General features: G+C 38.5%; 1 protein-coding gene across 1 annotated transcript in view; it reads right to left on the bottom strand.

Annotated features, from left to right (window-relative positions):
• The window catches only part of LOC126299476 (DNA damage-regulated autophagy modulator protein 2-like), a 141,652-nt gene that overhangs the window by 62,965 nt on the left and 58,912 nt on the right, over nucleotides 1–19,775 (bottom strand). The window lies entirely within an intron of this gene.

The raw sequence follows: 19,775 nt of genomic DNA on the forward strand, positions 1-19,775 counted from the left end.
TTCGAGAGCTGGTACCACTCTTGCTCTCGCGGTATAAATTCCGATAGCGAATAGTTTCAAATTGTATTCGTCTTCATCACTGCCTTCGCTGCCAGTTCTTGCTATGTGTCATAGCTTTCACTGCCAATCCTTGCTATAGGTCATCACCTTCACCACCAGCACTTGCTACCCGTCATCACTTTTGTTGCCAATCATCATCTTCCCATCGACATCTCGCCATCGTCACCTGATGTAGATGTTTCCATACCTGTCACATCAGAGACATTCTCATGATTCACAACTTCACCACAGATTGTCATTGTCTTCCCAGCGCCACTTCCACGGTCGCTCACTGCAGTCAACGCCATTCACCATTCTCCATCATCATGGCCCATCCTACTATGTCAATCATCTACTCCTCTCCATCTCCTGCTCCCACTGTGGCCACATGAAGCATGTCCTCTAACTCACCTCCCTATATCTATTCCCCCTTATCTATCGTATCCTGACCTACTGCATTAGTTACACATGCATCTCTCTCGGTCTCCAGCTCCCTCTATCTTTCCTCTGTCAGCCACAACTCTCCAGCCATATCCACCATTGCTACACATGGCACTGGTCGCCTAGTAAGGGTTGCAACATATGACGTAACAAGCATTGACTCACTGAGTCTCACTGTGTCAACCAACATAAACCATGCTGAAGAACCTGCACAACTCCCAGATAACCATCAACAACGACACATCTTGCCAGCCCCATCCCTCGACCATCCTTCCCTCCAGCAGCTGTTAAGAAACGTACAAAATGTCAAACCATTGACATCTACCCCTATCCCATACATAAAAAACCACAAACTGAACCTGATGACACTCAGAATATGGATACAACGCCTCCTTCTCCAATTTCTTCCCCTACCATCCACATCTTCATCCTCACCAACACTGACCCAAAGTTTGTTAAACCCAAATCCCTCACCCTCAGAATAAAAAAATACCTACCAATTCTCCACATCCAAAAAATCATCCCAAAAAAGATTCCATTTTACTAAAGTTCCTAGACCCCAGCTTCCATACCGCCCTCCTCTCCAAAATTCATTGCATTACCTTTGGTCCCAAAGCCTCCTTAATACCTCTTACCTCCACTCCCAAGGGCAAAAAATCTCATCGTCTTCACTGTCCTCCCACCCTCACCACAGCGATCATAAGGGTTGACCTTGAGATCACAGAAGTGGCAACAAAATCGAACCTTCAAAATCCTGTCCTCAGTCCTACCATTGCAAAAAATATCTCTGTTATTATGATCACCTGACTGTACCTTTTGAGAACCCACCCACCTGTCTGTCCACCTGTGCCAATATCTACATCCGACCTAATCATCCCAGCCCCAATGACTTCTTCAAACACATATATCATATTTTTTCCAACTAATTTAATGCCTCAGACCTCAACATCTATAGCAGATCCCCCACAGAACTCCAGTGGTAGCATAAGTTTATCGTCCTCCTGCATGCTGACATTGTTTCCATCCCACAGCAGACCCACTCTAAAAGCATCACCACCCCCAATGTCATCCTATGATCTCTCAACTTGTTTGGACACCTCACTCCAGAAGTCCTTGATCTGATTGAAAGTGACCACATTCATGTACTACTCGTCATCTCCTCCACACAACCTCATCCCTGTGCACCCCATCCCAATTTCCACCAAGAATTATGCAAGACTACTCCCATGCCAACTGGAATGCCTACCAGGAGTCCATAGAAACCCTGATTGGAAGCCACTCCCTGTCTTTCCAGCAACCTGATGATATCTCTCATGCTACATCCTTCCCGAAGTAGACCTTGTAACACGCTATATCCACCCATATTCCTACCAAGACCATATCTTCCTAACCCCAAAAGCCCTACTGCTCCTCTGATAATCCTGCTGTGTGTACCATTCCTTCTTCCAGGCTCATGTCTGGGATACATTGACACACCACTGGCAAATACAGAGATATTTCAGGACTTTATTAAATGCAAAAGAAAGACGCTGACACATGCACTACAAGTATACCGAACTCAATGCTACACTTCCCATTAACTCTTCCAAGTTGTGGAAAGCATTCCATTGACTCACTGGCAATAACCCAATACCTTAATACCCACTTCTCAACAATAACTCTTTCTTTACCTGGCAATCTGAGAAAAGCTAACCGTTTTGCATCCTGAGATCTTCTCCATCTCTGAGGACCCAATTTTGATTACTCACATTTTTCTACCATTCATGAACTTACAAATAAGTCTGCCCCATCCCTGGCTCTCAGCTTACAGTACTTAGACAACATACAAAAAGCAGAATTAATTACACCAAATATAGCAAACGACATAAAACATGTACTCCACAAAAAACGTGACACTTCCCCTGGTGACGACTGCATTACATACTGACACCTCAAAGAATGCCCCCTTTCCTTTCTCATCAACGTTGCAACCCTTTACACGCCTATCCTCTCCACAGGTCACCATCGTCAATAATGGAAAACATCCACAATCCTGAAACTTCCTGACAGATTAAAACTGTGTGCCCGACCGAGACTCGAACTCGGGACCTTTGCCTTTCGTGGGCAAGTGCTCTACCTTCTGAGCTACCGAAACACGACTCACGCCCGGTACTCACAGCTTTACTTCTGCCAGTATCCGTCTCCTACCTTCCAGACTTTACAGAAGCTCTCCTGAGCAGGAGGACAGCTGAAAAACTCACTGCAGAACTAAACGTTAAAACATCAAATCATGTCAGCACCAAAACAACATGAAGGGAGTTCCACAAGCAGGGAAATGCAGAAAAAGTGGAATTCCAAAACCACTCAAAGTTAACATAAGTGGGCCAGTCCCAAATACCATTTATTACAAAAAAATAAAGTCATCCAACTGAATCCTGTCAACCCCTTCTCATAAAAATCAGTTAAATTATAAATTTAATGCAATATTTAAATGATTGACAAATGGTTATAAATTATTAACCGATAAAATAATCTCACACATGGAAAACATTAAAAAATATGAACTCTAAAAATGTATGCTAATGATTTTTTAAAAATATTGCCTCTAAAAATATAAACACTTACTTCATTCTTAAAAAGTGTAATCAATTATTTACCTTATAAATTAGTTCCACAAATTTAGCATTCAGATATTGACACTCTATATAAAAATACCTTCTTTATTTTTAAAAGTCTAATAAATCATTTAATTTTCATTTGCACACAAACCTAATAAATTTTTCATCTTATTAATGACCTGAATCTAGTTTCAAATATTCACAACCTATATAAAAATAAACTTGTTTTTTTCATTGTTTGAATATAATTATCTTATCAATTAGAACAAATAAAATATGACTAATGTGTGGCATGAATTTAAATTATTTTTGTTGAGACAAACAATAAATTAAGAGAGAAACAAATTAATTGTAATGTTTGCAAAAATTATTGTAAACTACTTTTAATTATGAAACATATGAATAGTTTATAACATAATGATGATATAAATTACATTAAAAGCATTTATGGAGATGATGTTTAATATGATTGCGTTCAATATAGTTATTAGGAAACAGATATATAATATAATATGGGAAAACTGTAAAATTAGACAGTTCTTTTTGTATGACTGTAACTAACATAGCGAATTATCAGTTGTCTGAATACTGTAATTATTTGGAAAATTCAAAACATTACAAAAAAACTTTTTACCAATAAATGATTTTTAAAAAATTTTTATAACTACATTCATGTACATAAATTTGTTTAAAAGTTTCACACTTGAAAACATATATGTGTGTGATCAAAAGTATCCGGACACCTAGCTGAAAATGACTTACAAGTTCCTGGTGCCCTCCATCAGTAATGCTGGAATTCAAAATGGTGTTGGCCCACCCTTAGCCTTGATGACAGCTTCCACTCTCGCAGGCATATGTTCAATCAGGCGCTGGAAAGTTGCTTGGGGAATGGCAGCCCATTCTTTACAGAGTGCTGAGAAGAGGTATCGATGTCAGTCGGTGAGGCCAATCCACTACAGGAATGTTATAGTCATGTAACCACACCGCCACAAGCTGAGCATTATGAACAGGTGCTTGATAGTGTTGAAAGATGCAATCGCCAAATCCGAATTGCTCTTCAACAGTGGGAAGCAAGAATGCACTTAAAACATCAATGAAGGCCTGCCACGCCAAGCAACAAGTTGTCCAGGCCTCCAAAATGAAAAACACGATCACATCATAACACCACTGCCTCTGAGTGGTACTGTTGGCACTACAAACACTGGCAAATGATGTTCACGAGGCATTCACCATACCCACACCCTGCCATCGGATCGCCACATTGTGTACCGTGATTTGTCACTCCAAACAACGTTTTTCCAGTGTTCAATTATCCATAATTTACCGGCTTTTTATGTGGCTTATGAGCAGCTGCTCAATCAGGAAATCCAAGTTTTCTCACCTCCCACCTAACTGTTATAGTATTTGCAGTGGATCCTGATACAGTTTGGAATTCATGTGGATAGGTGTCTGCCTATTACACATTATAACCTTCTTCAACTGTCGGCAGTCTCTGTCAGTCAACAGACGAGGTCGGCCTGTATGCTTCTGTGCTGTACGCATCCCTTCACGTTTCCACTTCACATCAGAAACAATCGACCTAGGGATGTTTAGGAGTGTGGAAATCTCACATACAGACGTATTACACAAGTGACACCCAATCACCTGAGTGGCAGCACAATGCACCTAATATGAAAACTTATGTATGTATAAAGACAAAATTGTTAATATAGATTTAAAAATTCTCAAATAATATTCTATATTCTATGCTGAGCATCATAAGTTGAATTCTTTTTTTTCCATAAAAGTAATATGAACTGATGTATCATTAGGAATTTTATCAGTAAATGCAAAACATGACTTCATACAGGTAAAAAGATCATATTGCTATGCTTTCGAGTACCCAGTTTGAACTACTTTTGAAAACAATTATATGAATTTTTACGTCTTTTGATAACAATTTTACATCTACAATTCCAGCAACTTTTGCAAAAATCTACAATTTTTTTTAATCTAAACGCAGTTTCAGACTGAAATATGCACTAAAATTCAAAAATATTCTATAACAGAACTTATTGGTAATAAAACAAAACCAACCAACGAAAGATTTGCTTTGTCACTACTTTAAGAAAATTTTAATAATAATAATAATCTTATTACAATTTTTGAAGATATTATCTACACAGGAGGAGAACATATTTTATAGAATGTGAAACACATATGAAAAATATACGATGTGGAAGTTTTAACAGCTTCTTAAGATGTTAATTGTCTAAATTTATTTTGGCTAGACATGGAGTTAAAGCAAAAAGTTCATATTTATTACATTCCAAAACACTAACAATTAAATCTATAAATCAAACTATTAACAGACATAAGAACTATAAAGCAAAATATATAATAATCCTGTTGCTATTCCTTTTAAGATAGAATTATCTTATGTTAAATTAGAATTACTTTTCAGAGAGTTACCAGAAATTTTAAATGAACTTAAAAAGAGAATTACTATTTATTAGATTTAGACATATGATTTTGCAGGCATTTTTAACAAGGAAGAAAAATGTGAATATTCAATGAATAATTATAACTTTCTAACACAAAGAGGATATAAAAAACAGTGTAATGTTGTACTTAATAACAATAATTCTGTAGGGAAAGACTGTTTAGCTTGGATAAATTCTAATTCTAGAGAAAACTGTACAGCATATTTATTTGACAAATAACAAGTCGAGGAGTTGACAAACAACTTGCTAATCATATTATACATTTTTCAATTGTTCAGACAAAAGACTGAAGGAAACATTTTCTTCTAATTTAGCTATACAAAACAGAATTAAAGAACAATCTATAATCATATTAAACAAATTTTAAAAAATAACAAAAATTTGAACCATTAGCAGATCACTTAGAGTTAATAAAAATAATAGAAAATATTTTGAAGAAGCTCCTCTATATTATCTTCCATTAGCTAAATTTGTCAAAAATTAACAGATAAATTACAAAATAGCTCTAGTCTTATTTATAATAATATATTACAATTTGGTTCCTGGAGCAAAAGAAGAGATGAAAAAAATTTATAGTTATGCAAATAAAAATTGCAACACATAATAAAGAATAAAGAGAAAAATAGGTAAATATGTTTTATGTGCATTTAATTTTGACTATATGACTATTAATTGTATAGAAGTTTTCAAAGGAAACAAATAACATGATTTCTGTAAGACAAACATGGTTTATAAAACCTAGGGAAACATATTCTTCTGCATCCATTAGTTTGTTTTATACGATACCAAAAGATATAAATCCTAAAGATTTACGATTAATGAAAATAAATAATATTCTTCCATTTGTGCCTAGATGAAGAATAAATATTACTAACAAGCTGTCTCCATGTCCCATTAAGGAAATTAAACTAATTAATATGGTGTGTCTACAATGTTCTAAAAAACGAGAACAAAGACTGGAGAGTTTAAGAATACAACATGGAAAACTTGAGTATTTGGATAACATGTCATCGTTAAAGGAAGAACACAAAGGTATTTTGAAGGAGAAAATGTAAGAGAAAAAGAAGGAGAAATAAATAATTTTTCTCTAATATCCTGGCAATGTGTTCTATTCTTGTAAATAGATAATAATCATGGTATTAATGTCTTCCTCCATTTATAGTTACAAAATTCACTATAGACAAAAAATTTTAACTAAAATAAATGGAAATGACTAATTATTCCTAAAGATATTGCATCTTGGAAAATGATGTAAATTTTTATATAACCAAGCAAAATTACAGAAAAGAAATAGTTTCTGTTGTTATTTAGTTAATTACAATATAATGTTTACCTTATTAATTATGTGGAGGATGGAAATTTATTTCGTCCTTGGTATATGTTTGGAGATTATTATATTCGGAAACATATAGAAACTTTAGTCAGGATTAACAAAGAATATCCGAAACTATTGTTAAATTATTTTGAAGAGAGTAACATGCTTATCCTGAAAAATTCGAAAGAGTTAAAATAGATATGGATACTTAGATAACGAACTCAAGCCTTTCCTTCAATACAATATTGCAGTGCGTGTGTTATTCAGATTATGATCGGAAGTTGCTATTGGACGTGCTTGCATGAGCTGTAGAATGGAATTACAACAATGAACATTTGTGCTGGACTGGTACTCGAACCCGGATTACCCATTTATCCAGAGTGCTCCCCTTACCATTTGGCTATCTGTACACGTCTCACGGCCATATGTCATCAGCAGTGCGTCTATGACCTGGACTAGTACATCTGTTATGTATATTCCAGTACAGGAATAGCTGTGAGTCATGCACAGATAGCCAAATGGTAAGGCGAACGATCGCGAAAAGCGAGAAATCCGAGTTCGAGTCCCAGTATGGCACAAATCTTTTACATTGTTCTCATTCCATTCGATAGCTGCTGCTAGTCCTTATTCGCAATTGCAAATTCATTTCATATGCAAGCCTTTCCTTGTTCTTATTTGGCATTGTTTTAATTTTATCTAGCTTGATCTTAGTCTTGTAGCTTAAATCAATTTTTTTATTAGAATTTCTTCCTTGAGAAAACAATTGTAAAAGAAACAATCCTGTATATTATCGAATTTAAAAATACATCTATACTCTCCTCGATAATTTTCTGTGGCCATATTGCTAATAATTAGAGATAATATTTCTTGTGAATTTCCTATTCAGTTACAGTTTTTTATCTTTATGTTTCCTAGTATTTCATCCCTTTTCATATTTTCGATTGCTTCTTTACATTCTTCTTTACATAATAAATCATTTTTTTTCGAAAATAGATGGTGTGTTTAAACTAATTATTCTGAGAAATGAGTGTCCATCGAAAGTACATAGAAGAACCATTTGTTTTTATTTCGAAAAATGGTTCATTTGTACGATAATAAAATATCTCTAATTTCTGTCAAACACTACTATATGGAACACAAATAAGTCTTTCATTTTTAAGAATATTTTTATTTTCCTTAATTTCTGTAAATTTGTTTTATTATGATATTTGACAATATACACAAGTTTTTGCCATTTTTTCACCCTAAATGACAACATCCTTTTCCACAAAAACTCAAATTTTATGAAGTCCACATTTGAAAAATCCATCCATTGTTGTATGAAATATTTATTTATATCTTCTTCTTTTTGTCTTACTTTTGTCTGTTCCCCAGAATACATTTGTGTTCTTCCTTGAAAGATGGTATATTATCAAAATATTCTAGTTTTATGAGTTGTGTACTTAAACTCTAGTTCTTGTTCTGGTTTTTTGTAGACTCTATATATACGGTATTAAATGGTGAAATTTCCTTAATGGGATATGGAGAAAATTTGTTAGTAGTATTTATTCTTTTTCTAGGCATGAATTGAATAATACTATTTATTTTCATCAGTTGTAACTCTTCAAGATTTTTATCTTTCAGCATTGTAGAGAACAAGCTAATGGATGTAGAAGTATATGTTTCTCTAGACTTTATAAAACATCTTTGTTTTACAGAAACTATGTTATTTGTTTCTTTCGACAATTTTTCACATTTAATTGTCATATAGTTAAAACTAGATGCACATAAAACATATTTAACTATTTTTCTCTTTATTCTTTATTATATGTTCCAATTTTTATTTGCAGTCGTATAAATTTTTTTCATCTTTTTTTTGCCCCAATAACCAAATTGTAATATATTATTACAAATAAGACAAGAGCTATTTTGTAATTTATCTGCTAATTTTTGACAAATTTAGCTAATGGAAAAGAATATAGAGGAGCTTCTTCAAAATATTTACTATTATTTTTCTTAACTCTAAGTGATCTGTTAATGGTTCAAATTTTGGTTATCTTTTAAAATTTGTTTAATGTGATTATAGATTGTTGTATTCCTGTAACTTTTTTCATGTTTTTATTGCCTGAATAACCAAACTGTAATATATTATTATAAATAAGACAAGAACTATTTTGTAATTTATCTGTTAATTTTTTCCACATTTTAGCTAATGGAAAAGAATATAGAGGAGCGTCTACCAAATATTTACCATTACTTTTTATAAATTTTAAATGGTCTGTTAATGGTTAAAATTTTTGTTTTTGTTTCTTTTTTAAATTCGTTTAATATGATGATAAATTGTTGCTTCCAATCATGTAATTCCGTTTTCTATAGCTAATTTACAAGAAAATATTTCCTTCAATCTTTTTTCTGGGCAATTAAAAATGTGTAATATGATTAGTAAGTTGTTTATAAACTCCTGGACTTGCCATTTGGCAAATAAATATGCTGTACAGTTTTCTCTAGAATTGGAATTTGTCCAAGTTAAGCAGTCTTTTCCTTCAAAATTATTGTTATTAAGTATTACATTACATTCTTTTTTATATTCTCTTTGCAATTGAAAATAATAATTATTCATTGAATATTCAGATGTTTCTTCCTTGTTAAAAGTACCTGCAAAATCTTATGTCTCAATCTAATAAATAGTAATGCTCTTTCTTAAGTTCTTCTAAAGTTTCTGGTAACTCTCTAAGAAGTGTATCTAATTTAACATAAGATAATTCTATCTTAAAAGTAATAGCAACAGGATTCTTATAGTTTTGCTTCATTATTCTTATGTCTGTTAATAGTTTGCTTTATAGATTTAATTGTTTGTGTATTTGAATCTAATAAATATTTGAGCTCTACATTTGGGGACTAATTTATAAAAGAAAAAATTATTAGATTAAAAAAAAATATATTTATAGAATGTATAATTTTTAACTTTTTATTATGTTCATATGTGTTATGTCTTATTATGTTTATATGATTTTTTATTCAGTTGAAAACTTGTATTCAACTGATTTTCAGTCATTTTCATATTCAGTTAAATTTATAATTTAACAGACTTTAGAGAAGTGGTTTTTTATGGGATTCGACTGAACTTTTTTTCAGTAGTAGATCATATTTTGAGCTGTCCCACATATGGTAGTATGCGGGGCAGCAGCCCCAGATATCATCTACTCAGGAAGACACAGTGTTGGAGCCGTATATTGTCGACTTGTCGGCAATGGGAGACAGTCATTTGTTCAAATGGATGGTTTCATGCTTTAAGTCCCAAGAGTAGAACATGGCAAGAGTTTGGTGACAGTTTACTCTGTCATATCGTCCTATTCTGTTAGCCCCATTGTTATAGTGCAAGGTCACATTACTGCCACCAATTACGTGACCATTTCAGCTGATTGAGTCCATCCCATAGTACAATATTTGTTTCCTGGTGGTGATGTGTTATGAGAGAATGGGACCCCTGTTCATACAGCCCACATTGTACAAGACCAGTTTCATGTGACAAAGGATCAATTGTCACATCTCCCCTGATCACCATTGTCACTAGCTCTCAAAATTCTTGAACCTTTGCGGTCTTCATTGGACACATATGTGCATAACTGCAGTCCATCTCCATCACAGTTACCCGAATTTGCCACTATTTAGCAGGAATAATGGTATAAGAATCCCTTTCAAACCATACAGGACGTGGAACCTGCTTTAAATGCCAGCAGCTTCCCTAGATGATAGTTGCTAGTGTGGCAATGTTTTGAGTTTTGGTGTTTTCCTAATTTTGTCCACTCCCTGTATTTCAGCGGAGCAGAGGCGAATGGAGAATCGTTCTACCGATGATACAGGCCGCAAATGAGGAAATCCATTGACATTAGCGACTTTGACAGAGGGCAGATGGTTATGGTGTGGCCCCTGGCAATGAGCATAATGGAAACGGTGTACCTAGTCGGCTGTTCATGAGTTACTGTTGTGGCCATTTATGGAATGTGGTTGAAGGATGGTGAAATCTATGAGTAGGCAACAAGGTTTTGAACATCAAAGAATGGGGTCAGACGCTTGCCCACTTTTTAAAGCGAAACTGACGCCAATCTGTGGCAGATCTGATAACAGAATACAATGCTAGTACAGACACAAGTGTTTCAGAGTACACTTTTGAGCATACACTGTGGAACATGGGGCTCCACAGAAGATAACCCCTAAGGCTTCAATGTTGACCCAACCACATCGTCAAACAGAATAATTGCACTACGTGTAACCATAAGGAAACTGACTATGTCCACAAATGAGAGACTATTATCAAGAGTGGGCATTGGTGCACGCATTTAAATTAACTGTAGCCAACCAAGATCTGTTTCGTTAAAGAGACTGTCCAATATACTCCTAAAGTGGCTAACGAGCGAGGTAGCACAGCAGTTAGCTCACTGCTGGACTAGGTGCATTATCTCTCTGGCCTTTCAGATTTTGGCTTTTTGTGATTTCCCTAAACTGCTCCAGGGAAACGCTGGAATGGTTCCTTTGAATGGGCACGTTGTGTTTTCCTTCTCCATCCTTAACAAAACAGTCCAAACTTGAGCTCTGTCTCTAATGACCTCCTTGTTGATGGGACTGTAATAGTTTGTCTTTCATCCTTTTTTTCCGAAAATGGTTTTTAGCTGAACGGTAGCATCTAACAGAGTGTAGTTATGGCTGAGTTCCAGTAATTTTAAGATCATTTAATGTGACATGAAAACATGAAGATTCACATTGCAGTTACTAATTGTATTAACTGAAGATTAACAGTCAGAGCCAGGGAAACCTTAAAGTGCCTATCCCTAGCTGATTACGTTAGATACGAACTTTCTCTAATGTTTACTGAGTAAAGCTTGACTACTAAGTCAGCTACAATAAAAGTGCTTTAATGCCATTAATTTGTTGGTATAATAAGCTCTACTGCAGAAAGATAGTTGACATATAATATAGCAAGAAGCAATGTTACTAATAATAAACAGGCCACTTGTTTCAATTTTTAGTAATTCTTAGATATCATGTATGAAGTTATATTCTAAAAAGCACAGTAAGTATAAACTAAGATAATGGTGGAACATAAAAAAGAAATTAAACACTTTTTTCCTCAAATGATATTTTTACACCAAATCTCGAAATTCGTCCCTCCAACATCTCTACAAGGTTGACATCATTGAAAAAAAGTCGGTAGTGGAGCAAACTGCATGTAGAGACCAAGGTTCCACTTTTCTTCTTATGTAAACAACCCGGCAACTTTGTCTAATGTCCTTCTATAAACAAACCTCGAACTTGTGCTCTTAAGTTATATTTATGCAAATGTAATTGATGACCATAATGTCAAGCCAGCAATAAAAAAATGTCTGTCACAAAATTTCGCCTGGCTAGTACATCTGGCAGAAAAAGGACGTTGGCAACACTGTAACCACATGTAAAGCAACTACCTCTGTCAGCTAATATAATCTTGTTGTACAGTTTTTTCAGTGGATAGAGTTTTGGGTTAGAGTGCAGGAGGTCAATTGTTCGATCCTGTATTAATACATATGATTTTTATTTGGGAAATGTAGTCCAGCTGGTATCGTATCTGTCATCTTAATCGTCAACAGCGATTGCAGCAGGTCCTCTAGAAAAAATTTGCTCTTACATACTACAATCGTTGAAATGGAATATTGGTCAACTTTGAAACAAACCCTTTCCACGCTGGGGGCATGAATTTATTCGCACCACTTCATCTACTAGAAGCGAAATATTTTTTCTTTGTACCCTCCTTCAATGGTCCCATAGATTAGTAGCAATTATTATTCTTGACTCGTTCAGTTCCATTACTTTTAGTTAGGACTAGCAACGTGCTTTGCGAATAATGTCCAAACTCGGTTACTACTGGTATGTGTTATCACCATGGTCCCACTAATTATGGCCTTGAACATTGAGTCTGGTACTACAGTCTGGAACTGCGTGGCCGCTACGGTCGCAGGTTCGAATCCTGCTTCGGGCGTGGATGTGTGTGATGTCCTTAGGTTAGTTAGGTTTAAGTAGTTCTAAGTTCTAGGGGACTGATGACCTCAGAACTTAAGTCCCATAGTGCTCAGAGCCATTTGAACCATTGAGTCTGGTAACTGCATGCTGTTTAGTACGTTTCTCAATGCATTATTATTATTATCGTATGAGTGGGACTGTGGAAATATCACGTCTATTATTGTTAGGGAACCAGTGTTATTCAAAACCGAACATTTCACAATTATTGTGTCGGGATGAATCATGCAGAACAATATCTGTCAGAGGGGTAATGCGCGTTAGGTGCAACAGCGCGCAGGACTGACTGCGTGTTTAAACTGTTATCTCTGTCCACCAGACAGGTATTTGTTGCGAGCGGAGTAACGCGCCCGTGACAGACTCCAATGTACATACGTACACGTATCGAATTTTCTCGTTGTAAATCTCTAAACCAGTGTGGCAGATGTATGGCATACACAAACGATTAGTATGTGGATATGCTGCTGGTCCTTGGTGCATCTGATAACTGGGCTGGTGTTGCTTCTTGTGAACATGCTACCACATATCCACGTCGACGCCATCCAGATAAAAATGTGCTTCGTCGTCTGGAGCTGCGTCTTCGGGAGTCAGGTTCTGTCCTTCCACCATCGCGCGACATAGGTCGTCCACCACGGACTCGCCCTACCCCAGCTACTGAGGAAGCTATTCTTGAAGTCATACACCAAGAACTTCAGCGAAGTACACGTAACCTAGCAAGGCAGCTGCGTGTCTCGCAACTCATGGTCATTAAAGTGCTGCACGAGCATGGGCTGCGCCCCTATCGTTATGCTTTCACGCAATATCTGCATCCTGCAGATCGCCGCCAGCCGGGGTGGCCGAGATGTTCTAGGCGCTACAGTCTGGACCCGCGCGACCGCTACGGTCGCAGGTTCGAATCCTGCATCGGGCATGGATGTGTGTGACGTCCCTAGATTAGTTAGGTTTAAGTAGTTCTAAGTTCTAGGGGACTGACGACCACAGAAGTTAAGTCCCATAGTGCTCAGAGCCATTTGAACTATTTTGCAGAGCGCCATCAGCGGATGCAATTCTGTGAATGGTTCCAAAACCAACAGGAAGCCAATGATAACTTTGTGAACGCTGTAATATGGTCGGATGAAGGAGCATTCACTCGTGAGGGTGTCTTCAATATGCACAATGCCCACCGTTGGTGTGAGGTTAACCCGCACGTCACCCGTGACGTGGATATCAAGTTTGCTTTGGTATGAAGGCATGGGCCGGAATATTGGGCAACAGGATTTGGGCCCCTACATGTTGACTGACTGGTTGACTGCACGGAGGTATCATACATTCCTCTCAAACTATCTGCCTGATGCGCTGGAAGATGTTCCACTATATATTCGGCAGAGTATATGGTTCCAACATGATGGTGCACCTCCACACTTTGGAATTAATGTGCAACAGTATTTGGACAAAAGATCTCCAGGGAGAAGGCTTGGACGAGGAAGTCCAGTTGTATGGCCACCGGATTCACCTGAACTAAATCCCCTGGATTTCTTCCTGTGGGGAAACCTGAAGGAGAACGTGTACTGTACTCCACCGACAAAGGTGGAAGAATTGGTAGTGTGTGTTCATGCTGCTCTTGTTATAGTGGACGCAGCTTTACAGCGAAGGATCAAGACCTGTATAATCCGGTGGGTTGTGCAATGTTTTGACGTGCATGGAGATCGCTTTGAGCATCTGTTGTTCTAAGGACAATGTATTCTGATGTGAGGGTCTTGCGGTCTTTAATATGGACATTATTATTGTTAGTGGTTGCTAATGTGCGACATCTGAGAGCTCATATTACATTTAGCATAAATGACAAGTAGATGTTGTGTTATTGCACTATTGAAATTGAAATTGTTTGTGTAGTTATTCTATCCTAGGACAGGTCATTTGTTTCAACTGTCTGTTTTGTATTTGTCTAACCATGTATTTGTTATGTTCAGCGTTACAAAATTTTGTAAATTTAGGATACATGTGACCTAAGAAACGGCGTATATTACAGTACGAAATGTCAGAATGAAATTACCAATTAAAAAAATGCGTTCCAACCTGGGATTGAACCCTCGAGCTGCTGCATGCTAACTCAATGGTATCTCCACTGCACCAGCTGTCCAGCACGACTAATATGTGCTGACAAAAGTAGTTGCCATACATGTGGTTACAGTGTTGCCAGATTGCCACACTTTAACGTCCTTTTTCTGCCGGATGTACTCGCCAGACGAACTTTTGTGAGAGACATTTTTTTATCGCTGGCGAGTGCACGAATTTCGTTTCACCCTATAAATACGAGGTGCGGCAGTAAAGTAATGAGACTGATGTAAAAAAAAGAAAAAATGTTGCTTACCGTTTTAGTCAAGTTTAGTATTCCAGAATGAGATTTTCACTCTGCAGCGGAATGTGCGCTGATATGAAACTTCCTGGCAGATTAAAACTGTGTACCGGGCCGAGACTCCAAGCTTGGGTAGCTCAGTTGGTAGAGCACTTGCCCGCGAAAGGCAAAGGTCTCGAGTTCGAGTCTCAGCCCGGTACACAGTTTTAATCTGCCAGGAAGTTTCAAGTTTAGTATTGTTTCTTTCAAAGTAGTTCCCTTCTGATTGCACACACTTTTTCCAGCACTTCTGCCACTGATGACATTTCTTGAACTTATCTTCTATAATCCTCCATGACCCTCGTCACAGCTTATACGACATCTTGTGTTGTTTGAAAATGGTGTTCCTTGACCACCGTTTTGACTCTTGGAAATAGAAAAAAGACGCACAGAGCGAAATCTGGTGAATAACGTGGCTGTGGTAGTACTGAAATTTGTGTTGAGGTTAAAAATTGCTGTACTGACAGAGCAGTATGGGAAGGCGCATTATCGTGATGCAGAATACAATTATCAGCAATGTTGGCTCTGATACGAAGAACTATTTTACGAAGTCTTCTAAAATTTCTTTGTAGTAATGTTGGTTAACTGTTTGTCCAGGAGGAACTCACTCTTTATTAACAATTCCCTTGGAATCAAAGAAGCACACAAGTATGCATGGTCTGTCACTGCGGTATTCTTCTTCAATATTCATTCTGCCTTCATTAAACATTTTATGCCTAGAAAAACTTAATCTCTTGACGTAACCTCCTCTCCAAAAGTCTTCTGAAGCTTACCGTAAGTTGTCGTCGCGATTACACCAATTTTGACGCAAAAAGAAACAGCTACCGTTAAATGGAACCCTAGTCTCATAAGCATTAGCGCTGAAATGAATAAGAATGTAAGTGGAAAAACTATGTACTTAACAAATAATTATCTCTTTCTTTTTCCTTACAGGCATGGCAAGCTCATCACAGCCGCAGCTGTTTGACATGCAAACAACTTAACACCTTAAACAACAGCACCTGTAAATATGTCAGCATGGGAATGATGTCGGATCATGAGTTCTATCTGATGACCGGCCTGAGTGGCTATGTGGTTCTAGGCGCTACAGTCTGGAACCGTGTGACCGCTACGGTCGCAGGTTCGAATGCTGCCTCGGGCACAGATGTGTGTGATGTCCTTAGGGTTAGTTAGGTTTAAGTAGTTCTAAGTTCTAGGGGATTGATGACCACAGAAGTTAAGTCCCATAGTGCTCAGAGCCATTTGAACCATTTTTCTATCTGGTGGTGGTATTCGAAAATCCTAGATACAGTGACCAAAGTAATATTATGCCTGGATGAGTGGGTTCAGCTTTGTGGTGCTTCAATGCAGATTTTTACTTTATTCCTCAGAATGCACAATCACCCTCAGTGATACTGAGCGATCACATAATTACTGCAGGAGACTTCCTGTGAATAGTTAAACTATTTAATAATGGAAAGTGCACTCATCTCCATGGGGACATTAAAAAAAAATCTAATATTTGCCGGTCATGGAGTCCAGCATGGTCCAGGCTACTGACTAAGCTGGTAACCATATGTCTACAGTTTCTTCGACAGAATGCAGAGCAGTCTGCTAGACATGGCACGCAAAACTCTTCACCCATCAGAAGAAATCATAGCTCAACTTAACAACTCATGTTGTGCACTGAATAAAGTAGAAATGTATGAACCAAGAGTGCTAGATGCAGGCACAGAACGACAGTCTTACTTAAACACAGTCGTAACCATGACTGAGTGGAATAAACACCATCATCACAAAGGACTTGTAGTAAGTAACTTACTTGTCTTACGGAGTTACTAGAAACCAGGAGAAGAAGAAGAACGGCTTGCTCCTTCCCAGTAATATTTATGTGCTGTAATTACTGAACCATCCAACTGCAGGAAGAGTCAGTAGTCTAGTTCATGCTGTACTGCATGATTGGCAAATATCAGACTTTTAAAAATGTGCTCCTGTAGATGAGTGCACTTATTATTGTTAAATAGTTTAAATATTCACAGGAAGTGTCCTGCAGTGATTGTATAATCACCCAGTATCACTGAGAGGAGTGAGCGTTTTGTGGAATAAAGCAGAAATCTTATTCCGTCACCATTAACACATCCCTAGGGGGTCTGTTCCGAGTACGTATATATATATATATATATATACTCCTGGAAATTGAAATAAGAACATCGTGAATTCATTGTGCCAGGAAGGGGAAACTTTATTGACACATTCCTGGGGTCAGATACATCACATGATCACACTGACAGAACCACAGGCACATAGACACAGGCAACAGAGCATGCACAATGTCGGCACTAGTACAGTGTATATCCACCTTTCGCAGCAATGCAGGCTGCTATTCTCCCATGGAGACGATCGTAGAGATGCTGGATGTAGTCCTGTGGAACGGCTTGCCATGCCATTTCCACCTGGCGCCTCAGTTGGACCAGCGTTCGTGCTGGACGTGCAGACCGAGTGAGACGACGCTTCATCCAGTCCCAAACATGCTCAATGGGGGACAGATCCGGAGATCTTGCTGGCCAGGGTAGTTGACTTACACCTTCTAGAGCACGTTAGGTGGCACGGGATACATGCGGACGTGCATTGTCCTGTTGGAACAGCAAGTTCCCTTGCCGGTCTAGGAATGGTAGAACGATGGGTTCGATGACGGTTTGGATGTACCGTGCACTATTCAGTGTCCCCTCGACGATCACCAGAGGTGTAGAGCCAGTGTAGGAGATCGCTCCCCACACCATGATGCCGGGTGTTGGCCCTGTGTGACTCGGTCGTATGCAGTCCTGATTGTGGCGCTCACCTGCACGGCGCCAAACACGCATACGACCATCATTGGCACCAAGGCAGAAGCGACTCTCATCGCTGAAGACGACACGTCTCCATTCGTCCCTCCATTCACGCCTGTCGCGACACCACTGGAGGCGGGCTGCACGATGTTGGGGTGTGAGCGGAAGACGGCCTAACGGTGTGCGGGACCGTAGCCCAGCTTCATGGAGACGGTTGCGAATGGTCCTCGTCGATACCCCAGGAGCAACAGTGTCCCTAATTTGCTGGGAAGTGGCGGTGCGGTCCTCTACGGCACTGCGTAGGATCCTACGGTCTTGGCGTGCATCCGTGCGTCGCTCCGGTCCGGTCCCAGGCCGACGGGCACGTTCACCTTCCGCCGACCACTGGCGACAACATCAATGTACTGTGGAGACCTCACGCCCCACGTGTTGAGCATTTCGGCGGTACGTCCACCCGGCCTCCCGCATGCCCACTATACGCCCTCGCTCAAAGTCCGTCAACTGCACATACGGCTCACGTCCACGCTGTCGCGGCATGCTACCAGTGTTAAAGACTGCGAAAGAGCTCCGTATGCCATGGCAAACTGGCTGACACTGTCGGCGGCGGTGCACAAATGCTGCGCAGCTAGCACCATTCGACGGCCAACACCGCAGTTCCTGGTGTGTCCGCTGTGCAGTGCGTGTGATCATTGCTTGTACAGCCCTCTCGCAGTGTCCGGAGCAAGTATGGTGGGTCTGACACACCGGTGTCAATGTGTTCTTTTTTCCATTTCCAAGAGTATATATATATATATATATATATATATATATATATATATATATATATATATATATTCTCTCAAAAACACTATATCAACCAAAATATTTTAAAGCTAATAGAAATGTTTACCTAAACAATGATTTCCTCGTGAGTGGAACAAGGATGACAGTTAAATGTCAGATGTACTCTCCACCAAATACCATAATGTGTTACACATCTAATTTTCTTTTTAGGCAGTACAATCATCTCGGAAAGTTGGTGCATTTCCTCCATGGAATCCCATTTAAGGTCCTACAAAACATGTTTGGGTCGCATGTCATAATTCACTAGTATGATTATAAATAAATCAGGAGGAGGAGAGGTGCGTACGCTTCATATCACGGAAACTATAGACTTAATGGAACATTTGTTAATGACATTTATATTGTGTAAGACAGTACCGCCGGCCGGTGTGGCCGTGCCGTTCTCGGCGCTTCAGTTTGGAACCGCGTGACCGCTACGATCCTGCCTCGGGCATGGATGTGTATGATGTCCTTAGGTTAGTTAGGTTTAAGTAGTTCTAAGTTATAGGGAACTGATGATATCAGATGTTGAGTCCCATAGTGCTCAGAGCCATTTGAACCATTTGAAGACAGTACCATGCAGCAATACTCTGACTTAGTTCCTATACAGTCCGCTAATGACTAGAGCAAGTTCGGCCACAATGGGTCACGCTGGATGTGCAGGATGTGCAGGCCACGTGTGGGCCAAAGCTTGGCCTATCTCTGCCTTGCTAGATCCTTCTCGGAAGAACCCATTGTAGCACAAAGTTTCATTTAAAAATGTGATGTGGCGTTTTCCAGTCGGCACAGCTTTCTTCAGTTCGGCAGAATAGTTGTTCAGCGCTGTTCACCCTTTGCTATTTGTTCATGGTATGAAGGACATTCAAAGAT

Source organism: Schistocerca gregaria, chromosome X, assembly GCF_023897955.1.
Source record: "Schistocerca gregaria isolate iqSchGreg1 chromosome X, iqSchGreg1.2, whole genome shotgun sequence".
Lineage (NCBI taxonomy): Eukaryota > Metazoa > Arthropoda > Insecta > Orthoptera > Acrididae > Schistocerca > Schistocerca gregaria.